The sequence below is a fragment of the Artibeus jamaicensis genome, unplaced genomic scaffold (genome assembly GCF_021234435.1).
Source record: "Artibeus jamaicensis isolate MK-2021 breed Jamaican fruit bat unplaced genomic scaffold, CSHL_Jam_final scaffold_1964, whole genome shotgun sequence".
Classification (NCBI taxonomy): Eukaryota; Metazoa; Chordata; class Mammalia; order Chiroptera; family Phyllostomidae; genus Artibeus; species Artibeus jamaicensis.
Window position 1 is genome coordinate 30,299,405 of NW_026522030.1, and position 10,672 is coordinate 30,310,076.

The following is a 10,672-nucleotide window of genomic DNA, read 5'->3' on the forward strand; positions in this document are numbered from 1 at the left end:
GTTGCTGGATCAGATGTCTTAATATTTTTAAAATGTCGGTTCTTCCCAGACTGATGTATAGATTCAGCACAATCCCAAAGTCACAGATAGCCTGGTAGAAACTGACACTATAATTCTCAAGTTTCTGTAGACATGAAAAAAAAGGTGAAATAACCAAAGTAATTTGAAAAAGAACAAAATTGGAACACTCACACTATCTGATTTTAAGAACTATTGTAAAACCATAGTGGTTAAGAGAGAGAGAGGTTTGGGAAACACATACCTAGGTAGCAATGGAACACAAGAGAGCCCAGGAGTAGATCCATTGTCCAGGAACTGACCACACACATGTACCTGAGTAATCCAGTGGTTAAATGTACTCTTTTCATCCATGTGAAAACAAACGGAGACACTTATATTGCACAGTATACAAAAATAACTTACTTCTTCAAAACCAATAAATAATTTTTTAAAAAACTTGGACTACATCATAGACCTAAATATAAAATCCAAAATTATAAAACCTTTAGAAGATAGTCAAACATCTTTGAAGTTTTGGGTAACACAATGATTTCTTGGATAAAATGCAAAAAGCTTGAACCATGAAAAAAAATGAGAAATTGGCATTCACCAAAACTTTAACTTTCTTTTCTTTGAATAATTTAGTAAGAAAATATATATATATATGTATAGATATTAAAACATCTTTTCTATTACATAATGAACAGAGTTTTATTTATTTTTTCTTTTAGAATTTTATTTTATTAATTTTTTTAAATTTACTTTTATTATTTATTCTGTTACAATTTTTCCACTTTTACTCCATTTCTCCACTTCTACCCAGCCCCCCCCCCGCCAAGCCAATCCCCATATCATTGTCCATGTCCATGAGTTGAACATAAATGTTCTTTGGCTAATCCCTTCACCATCTTTCATCTCATCCCCCTCCTTCCTTCCTGGCAGCTATCAGTCTGTTTTATGCACCTAAACATCTGTTACTAATTTGTTGTCTATCCACTCATGTACTGATGGGCATTTAGGCTATTTCCAAATCTTGGCTATGTAAATAGTGCTGCTATAAACATAGGGGTGTATATATATCTTTTTATTGGCATTTTGGGATCCTTGGGCCATATCCCCAGAAGTGGAAAGGAAAATATAGGTAGTAAAATCTCAGATATTCAAAATAGAAGTATTTTTGCTGATATTATCACCTAAGGAACTTGAAACATAGCAGAAATAAATAAATGGAACTACATCAAATTAAAAATCTTTTGTACAGCTAAAAAAACATCAGCAAGACAATAGGAAACCAACTGTATGGGAGAACATTTTCACCAATGATACATCTGACAAAGGCTTAATTTCCAAAATATCCAAAGAACTAATACAACCCAATGCCAAAAAGACAACAAGACAACTAAGAAATGGGCAAAAGGCCTGAATAGACAAAGTCTCCAAAGAAGATATACAGAGGGCCCATAGTTATATGAAAAAAATGCTCAACATCACTAATCATCAGAGAAATGTAAATTAGAACTTCAGTGAGATATCACCTTACACCTGTCAGAATGGCTACCATCAGTAAATCAACAAATAATGAGTGTTGGTAAGGACACGAAGAAAAAGGAGCCCTTGGGTACCCTGTTGGTGGGAATGCAGTCTGTGCAGCCACCATGGAAAACAATATGGAGTATCTTTAAAAAATTAAAAACCTCTTAACATAATAAGAAAACAAGTTACACGATTTTTAAAAATGCAGAGGTTTTAACAGGCACTTAAAAAGAAGACTATGCGCATGCATGAAAAGCTTAGAAAGTTTTTTAGTCATTAGATAAATGCAAATTAAAACCACCATAAGATAACACCGTATAACTACTAGAAAAGCTAGTATTTAAAATTTGTTATCCTTACCTAAGGCCATGCTTATTGATTTTAGAGAGAGGGGGTATGGAGGTAGAGAGAAAGGGAAAGAAACATTGATGGGAGACAGGAACATCTATTGGTTGCCTCTTGCACATGCCCTGACTGGGGACTGAACGGGCATCCTAGGCATGTGTCCTAACAGAGAATTGAACCCACGACCTTTTGGTTTATGGGGCAACACTACAATCAACTGAGTCACACTGGCCAGGGCTAGAACAGCTAATATTTAAAAGACTGATATGACAAAGTGCTTGTGAAAATGTAGAACAACTGGAAAACTCAAGCAATGTTGGTGGAAATTAAACATATTGCATCTATTATAAAATCAGTTTTTAAAATTCTTATAATATTAAATAATTATATGATTCATCATTCCCATTCTAGGTGTTTTCCCCAGAGAAATAAAGAAATCAATGATCACATGAAGACCTGCACACAAATGTTTATAGTAGTATTATTTCTAGTAGCTAAAAATGTGAAATAACCCAATGTCCTTCAACTGGTGAATTGATAAATGAACCATAGTACATGCTTACAATGAATACTGTTCAACAATAAAAAGGAAAATTACTGATACACACAGCAATGTGAATGTACTTCAAAAGTGTTATTTTATGTGAAGGAACCCAAACTAAAAGCTGCACACTGGATGCTATTTTCTTGGACTTCCAATGACATTCTGAAAATGACAAAATTATCAAAACAGTGGTTTCAAGGGACTAGGAATGGGAATAAGAGATTGGTTGCAAAGTACCACAACAAGGGAGATTTGGGGGTGAATGAAGCCATTATCTTAATAGTGGTAGTTACACGAATGTGTACATTTATCCAAACTAATCAAATTGTACATTTTGACAGATTTTAGCATGAGTAAATTTTACTCATATAAAGAGTGTCTATTGGAGTTTTGTGAAAGCTGGTTAAAAATGAAATCTAGAGCATAATATACGAGTTAAGAAACATACTTTATTGGGGAAACTTTTAAGTCAAGGGGTTTCGAGATAAGGCACAGACATTCCAGAGATGAGACCGTGCTAGACAAGCAGTGGATCTGTGTCCTAAAGGGGAGACTCTGTTCTGTTCCCTTCATATTAGACATGCACAGGAGTACACACAGGTCAGGGGGAGATATCAGGGTATTTGGGTATGAAGCAGTCTTGGTTTAGATTTTAGCTGTTTAGAGAAACTGCTGGTAATAACAGCACCCAATACACAGAAAACTTTGGTCCAAAGAAAGTTCACCCATCTTCCTAGGGATAAAAAGCTTTCTGTCCTCTCAGAAACAACTCAGGGGTAAGCTCCACTGCTTCAGTGAACGGCACACAACTGTTTCTAACAGGCAACCCAGACTGAGCTCCCAGAGTAACTCTCATCCTGTACATTGAATGCGGGGCCTTTTAATACCTCACTGATGAAATCTCTCACCCTCAGCCAGGTGCTGAATAAGATGAGAAATAAGACAGAACGTTAAGGACAATGGAAGGTTAAATTATGACTATTCATAGTTGCTAATAAGGACTATGTGGAAGAGACAGCTTAGAATATGGCCATATGGGTTTCCTAATATTGAACTTCTGAATTAAATAGAATTTCCTACCCTTTGCAAGCAATTCTGGACCTAGGAAGATGACCCACAACAGGGCTAACTGAGGAGCACAACAGGGCAGCACTGAGGAGTGGAGGAGGATTCATGTCCCCTGTGACCACACCCAATCATCAGACAGAGCAGGAGCTGGGCCTCACACTTGTCTTTTTCTGTCCAATTTTACCAATCTGGGAAATTATTGTACATTCCCTGGGGCAAAGGTAGTAAAAGATGGAGGAAGGTCAGGAGTAATATACAGATCAGGCTCACTTCCTATTCAGGCAGCTTCAGAAATGAGAAACAAGCATCTCATACCAAGAGTATTTACCTCATTACTAATCTTTATTAAATCATCCTACACCTCAGCTCATTTGCTAAACCAATTTTATATGTATCAATCATATGTGTGTATAAATGTATATATGTATTTTCATGTGTACAAATCACATGGGTTTAATGTTTAAATCCAGCCAACTCTGTCTACACAGATAACATGGCTCTTGATAAAGTAGTTCACTTAGCCCTATGGCACACCTGTATGCAGGCTCTGATCATCCTTCCACAGGAAGTCATAGTCATGATCTTTTGCCTCCAGTGACACTATCCTGCCTCCTTATCACAGTGACCTTGGTGCTTGAGGTCACCTTTTAACGACCTGATCAAAACTGGAAGGTAGTTACACTGTGTAATCTTCAGTGTGCTGGGAGGATAGAGGCTAATGGCAGAGCTAGAGGTAAGGGAGTTAAGAAAGGCCTCTGCTTGTATCTTTGTCCCAGACAATGGAGAAGAATGACAGAAAGCAAGGATATATACTTTAAAAATAAATAAAAGTTGCAATGTACAGGCGTTTAGAAACAGGCAACTGATTTTCGAGTTGGCAATTATAACACTAGATTATTCATCTTGTAGTGCTTTCAGAACTATCATTCCCCTCAAATTAATACTCTCAAATCTGCTTTCTTTTTTATAACTTCAACTCTTGCTCCCTCACCATTTGGGAATTAAATTGTCTCTCAGACTCCTATAAGCTTTTAGGTGCTTCCCTAGGATGTCAAAACACATGTCTAATTTTCCTGAAACAGAAAGATTTCTTTCCCACTTCTCTACACCTTGGAGGTTAGTAAAACAGCTCTGCACCCTGGGGAGAAATGACATTTGCATTGCAGTCTGGGGGTTTCCTTGAAGTGGTTGGCAGAAGTTCAACTACGAATTAGTAACGAATAATATTTTTTTAAATTAAAGAATCAAGGTTAGAAGAAGATGTCATCTGTTTTTCTACTGTGGGTAATCATAGGGGACAAGATTTATATTAGTATCAGTAAGATAGCTTTCCTGTTCCTAATTAACTGAATTATTTAGGTAACTATTGTAAAGATGATTCACCAAGAACTACAGAGGGGAAAAAACCCTCATATACCAAATCACTCAATGAATAAAATCAGCAAGGCAAACTTTTATCAATTAAAAAATTATGTTTCAATATAAAACATCAGTACCACTGTGAAAGTCACATCATGTTCAGCAGTTCTTAAAATGGTCACAGATTAACAGACCTAAAGATGGGAAATTTTGGGGGGGCCTCTGTTCATCCTCTGTCTCCAGTTAGGACCTTCAACAACATCCCTGGCAGCTGTTAAACAATAGAGAGACTATAGTCCATAGCCTTCCACCTATTGTGTTAAAAAAGACATAGTTAGAAAATGTTATCTCACTAATATCAAACCCCTTCTGTTGTCTAGTAACTGTCTTAGATTTGTCTTCTGAAAAAACAAAAATTAATTCAGCTCTTTCCCTCACATAACTGGTGTCCTATCTCTTAAGTGTTCTCTTCTCCAGGCTGACCACTCTTCACTTCTTTCACTGCCCTGGAGATTCAAATGGGACAGTCATCTTCAACCTGATTGCTTTCTTTGAATCAATAAATGTTTTCATATTTTATAAGTCTCTTGGGAAAAAACTTTTTTCCAAAAATTTAGTTTCTCTGAAATTATTCCATTTCATCTTATCACTTTAATTTTATTTCTCAAAGGTTCCAAGGTTTAAGTGAAGTAGACATCTGTTTATCTGGCATTACTCACTAACTTTTTTCTTCATTTGGGTAGTAACCATTCCAATTTGATTTTCCCTTGAGAATACAACACTACCATACTCTAACTCAATACCATTCAGATTTTATAGACATAGACATAAACATAGATACATCTAGATAAATAGACCTACATCTACATATATACACAGAGAGATCTTCATATATATACATCCTTTTATATACTTATACATCTGCAGATATATAGATATAGATGCTTCTGGCATATAGGACTAGATTTATCTTACTTTTTTATTTATAATACTATGTCATTAATATATTAGCATCGGTTCAAATTTGTCCTCTTTTTATGTTTTATTTCATTTCCCCCCTAAAAATAAGCCATTTTTCATGCTCCTGCTTCAGATCCACGTCCCACAAATTATATGTGTATGTGTATGCATATCAGTGTATAATATCTAACAATGCTTTGTATATGTTTTATTTATCTGCATAAATAGCATTGAGCTATTCAGGCATTCCATTTATTGTTAATGATATTTTGATCTATTCACCTTAATCTATGTACAACTAGTTAATTTCTCTGGAATCCTGTGTAGTAGGCCCTCATAAAAATATTTTACACTTTATTTCTTTTTGTATTTATGTATTTCTAGTTCATTTTCATCACTTTATTATTCCAAGCAAACATGCTCATATGTGTTACTTTGTGAACTTGGACAAGACATTTTCTCAAGCACACACTTAAGTGTGCAATTCCTGGACCTTCCGACATGCACACACTCAATTTCTCTCCATGCCACCAAATTGTTCTTCAAAATAACCGCACCATGTTATCTTCTGCAGGGTGCAGAAAGGTTCCCATGCCCCTACATCCTCCCTACCCCTTGGTTAATCTTATCTTGTCGTTCTTCCTTCCCCACTGGTCACATAGGAGTCATTGCAATCATTCTCATAATTTGAGTTTTGTTTTCTATTTTGTTGGTCATGACTCTGATCCCATTTTGTCCCCTCAGAAAGTGACTGCCCCCAACCAGTCTCAGGTCAAGACTGACAGCCTGTATTATTTCTTATTTAATTCCTCTTGAAATTCATCACCATCTTTTCAAGGAAAGAGAGGAACAACTGTATAAATGGTGTAATTTCCGTGACAGCATTTCCTAAAAACCTATGAAAATAGATCTTCATACTTCTCAAACTCTCGCTAACAGCATTTTTCTCTAAATAATCTTTTATGATTCATCGTTTTTTTATTGAGTGATTTTCTCACACCTCATTTTCTTCATTGTACATAATGCTATTTGACCATGTGTAACATAAATTCCCCTAGCAAAGAAAAATAAAGGCATTGGAAAAAATTAATTTTATTTTTCCAGCAATCATTTTGCCACTTCTTACATAGCGGATGTGTATAAGGGTCCCATTATCCTCAGCCGGTCTGGGCGCCCAGAGCATGTTCCCCTTTTACCTTGGAAATGAAACAAAGGAAATAGACTGTCTTGTTAAACACTCATTAAGAATCTACTCTCTGTGTGATGGGCTTCCTACAACTGTGACATAAAGTACCAATTGAAACCAGCCCTGTCATAGAGACTTTTACAAAATATGAACAGCGCTAAATACCTTAAAGTGGATCGATTTCCACTGAAAGTGTTTTAACCTCCTTTTAGGTCAAGAAATAGCAATTTTCCAAGCCTCACTGTAACCTGAGAATTAATCCTAAGAGGCAGGTGTGCACTGCATACCTCATTCATTTCATGAAATTCATTGAAATGCCTTTGTATAGGACTGTCCTTGTAACCCTTCTCCCTCCTACCAGGCTGGGGTGTGGTTCTCAATGGCAATGGGATGATGACCCTTTGAGGGTATTCTCCCACATTGGAGACTACTAGTCAGTTACTTCCAATAAAAAAATTCGGTTAGACTCAAGGGCAACATAAGATGTGAGCCCTTTTTACTATCCCTGCTCACTGGTGGGCAACTGGAACATCAGTATGGAGAGCAGGAGCAGGCAGTACACCTGTGGAAATTATCAGGCGGTTACCCAGCCCTCGTGGACTGCATGAACAAGCTCAAAAACAACAAGGAGTACCTGGAGTTCCAAAAGGAGCACAGCCAGACGCTGCTGTCCAGGAGAAACCAGATGCTCCTTGAGCTCAACTTCTGGAATGAACCACGGCCCAGAGCAGGTCCCAACATCTATGAGCTGAGGACATACAAACTTAAGCCAGGAACCATGATGGAGTGGGGTAACGACTGGGCTCAGGCCATCAAGTACCTGCAGGATAGCCAGGGGGCAGTGGGCAGCTTTTTCTCACAGATAGGAGAACTCTATGTTGTACACCATCTCTGGGCCTATAAAGACCTGCAGTCTCAGGCAGCAACTGAAAATGCTGCTTGGAGGAAGAGGGGTTAGGACAAAAATGTCTCCTACACGGTCCCCCAGTGTGACACATGGAGTCTCAGATCATGATCCCTTTGAAGATCTTGCCTCTTCAGTGTTGTTACTGCTGCCTCCACCTCATTCCCCTTCTCTCTCAGGGCAGCCACGAACAGAGGAGCTCCGAGTTCTGCTGTCTTGGTTCTCTCTCAGATCTGGGAGGACTCTGGGGGCTAGAACTCAGCCCAAACAGTGGGGAACCAAAAGATGACAGGGTTCTGAGAACTTCTAGCTCTGCCCAGAGACTTCCCACCTTCCCTACCCACTCCTTCCCCTGTGCTGGAAGCAGACTTTAATTTCTCTGAATGAAGAACAGCAACCTTTTGTCTTCTCCTTAAGATTCCTCATCTGAAGTCCACCAGTCACCAACTATCACCATAGAAAACCTGAGTTTGGCTTTAGTTGCTCAAAACGTAGTGTGTCTAGTGGTTAGAGGTGGGGTAGGAAGGGAAAAGGTGAAACCAAACCAGGCTCTCAGGAATTTCCAGGTCTCTGCTGAGCTACCCACTTGCTGAACAGTCTGAACCAAATCTCTCCTGCTTGGAAAAAACCTAGAATTGCCACAAGAAGTAAAGGAAAACCCTCAATTAGCAAAGTCAGCAGTTAGTCCACTTAATTTGCCTAGAAATTCTGAGAGAAGGGAGCTAGAAAAGTTCTGTGGGTCAGGAATCAGCATGGAAAAGGAACAAGAATCCAGAACCAGGAACCCTGAAGGTAGAATATAGAATTCAGAACTTAGGTTTGAACTGCAAACTCTGGAATACACAATGGGAAAGATAGAGCAGACATGATGGAAGACCACTTGGGAGGGGTTCCTAATACAAGGCACTTGGAAAGAGGCTCGTCTGTTTCCTTCTGCAAGACTATGTAGTTCCAGCCCTTCTGTGCAGAGAGTCTCACACGCTCCCCTTTCCTTCCTGGAGGCAAAGATATGGGCCTGAGCCTGTATTTCCTTTACCCTGCATCCCTTTTCTCTCTTCACATTTGATCAGCCCAACCCTCATTCTATGGGGCGACTCAAAATGTGGAGTGGGGTCAGTGACTTTGGGAGCCTCCTCCGTGACCCCCACACTTCATGGTCCTTTGGGTAGATTTATTCTTCCTCTCTATTAGGAAAATTGTGCTGGGGTTGCTGATGGGAAAAAAAAGATGTGACCCTTTTTAAATGTGTTAAGAGAGAATGGGCATTGGGTAAGTTTTACAGATGAGCCAGCTGAGGCTCTGAGAAGACTGAGGCCTTGGGAAAGATTCGCAGCTGGGGTTACAATGGCCCTAGACCTGGGCTCGGAGTGTAATCACAGAACAAAGAAGAAATCATGCAGAAAAGAGCAAAGTGAAGCAAAAACATGATGAACAACAGTGGTTACTTCTGAACTGCCTGTGCTCTGCATGATGCCTTTGAGTGGGGGACTCTCATGTAAGAAACAGTAACAGGATGATGGTGATAATTATTGTCACCAACAGTGAGTGCTCGATACGCAACAGGTAAATACTTTATTAGCTTATTTGACCCTTCCAACAATCATATGAATATTAATATACCCATTTTAATGACAAAGACACTCAAAGAGTTTACCAACTAATTTAAGATCACAAAAAGTAGCAGAGCTCAGCATATAATCACAGCCAAACACCAGCGCTTACGTGCTCAAAAATCACACTCCCTTGTCCCCACAACTTAAATAATACCACATATAAGCCCCTCAACAAGTCTTCTTGGTGGGACAGGCACCTCCCAAATGTAGGTACAAATCATTGTTCCCACAGCATAGCCACCTGGAAGTTTTGCTCTTCTATTCAAGGTCTATAGTCTCCCTACATCTAGAGCCCTTAAGTGTATATGGTTCAGTCTTCCTTTCTTTGTCAGGGCTAAAATGAAAGAGCAATCCATATTTTGTTCTCTGATATCACCCTTTATTAAAAAATATTAAACAACCATTTCAAAATCTAGACAGGAGTCAACACTGTAGAAAATAGCTTAGTTTTTTTGTACATGGGGCTCTGAAATATTTGCACTAAGAAAAGCTCATCTTTTCAGCACTGACACCCACCGGGAGAGTGTGTGACTCAGCCTGTATAATGAGGTGTTGGCCACATCAAATCAGGCAGTTCCTTGACTACCCCTCCCCCCTTTAGATTTGCAGATGACTTTTGTTCTCTCTGGAACATTATGTCATTTTTTCCTCCTCAATGTGATATGTTTACTGATCACTAATATAATTCTTCATTTCTGGGTCAAGGAAGACTTTTTGCTGACAGATTGGTTAGAAGAAAAAAATGGGAACGATTATTTATTTAGAAGGATGACTCAAATTCTCATGCTTTCATTTATTTTTTCCACTGCCCTAGCCAAAGTTCTGAAATGATGTCCAAAGGAGGTTCATTGGGGCAAACAGGCAAGTTATCTCTGTTCTTCTTTTGTCAGTTATATCTTTTTTTTCATTTGTTTGTGAAACAATTACTCATTTCTGGTCCATACGGACAGAATAAGAATATGTGTTGCACTTGGGAAAACAGAATGTGAAAAGCAATAGACTAAGGACAATGAGATGCTTATTGTCTAAAGTAATTGAGGAGATGAAGCATTGTAAGTCCAACAAAACACTGCCTATTTTTGTATGGTAGGTGACAGTATTGTCTTGTAATTTTTAAGAAACAAAAGGCATGGCTCTGCCATCAGTCAGTGCGGGCCTAT

The 10,672-nt window shown here is 38.5% G+C and overlaps 1 pseudogene; it reads left to right on the top strand.

Annotated features, from left to right (window-relative positions):
* Positions 1–8,273, top strand: part of LOC119035894 (protein NipSnap homolog 1-like) — a 158,326-nt pseudogene extending 150,053 nt beyond the window's left edge.
* Positions 8,274–10,672: the final 2,399 nt, after the last annotated feature.